The following is a 606-nucleotide window of genomic DNA, read 5'->3' as shown; positions in this document are numbered from 1 at the left end:
GGATTCAAAATGTGGGGCGATCTTTGGGGTGTCAGTTGGGGGTCGCATCCCTTTGGGGACCCCCTGCCCCACATCTATGGGTCTGAGAAACTTGGGGGGACCCTGCCCCACATCTGTGGGTCCCACATATTTGGGGAGACCCCCCCTTTTCCCTGTGGGGGGGGTGGAAACCCCAGAGTCATCCCATAAAATCCAAAAGCTGGAGAATTTCACCCCAACTTGTGGGGCAGAAAAAAGTGGGGGGGGGGTAAAAAAATCTATGGGGCTCAGTGGGTCTTGGTTGGGGGTCGATCTAGGGCGCGCTGGGCGGCTGTCAGGTTTCGGACGGCGTCGAAAATGAGGAGAATCGGGACAAAAACCCAAATCCCGTTGAGCCCCACGAAATAACCCCAAAAATAGAAAGGGTGGGGGTCGCTGTGGGTCCAGCCCCCCAAGTACTCGGTGGCGAAATAGAGGATGTCCCCATAGAGCTGCCCTATAGAGGGGGGGGGGTAAAGAGAGGGGGGGGTTAGGGGGGTTAGAATGTGGGGGAACCCCCCCCGTTAATTAATGAATTGATTAATTAATTGCTACCTAATGAGAGGAGGAGCTGGAGGACGAAGCGGG

Source organism: Calidris pugnax, unplaced genomic scaffold, assembly GCF_001431845.1.
Source record: "Calidris pugnax isolate Ruff unplaced genomic scaffold, ASM143184v1 scaffold1914, whole genome shotgun sequence".
NCBI classification, from domain to species: domain Eukaryota; kingdom Metazoa; phylum Chordata; class Aves; order Charadriiformes; family Scolopacidae; genus Calidris; species Calidris pugnax.
Note: the sequence above shows the minus strand (reverse complement) of the source record.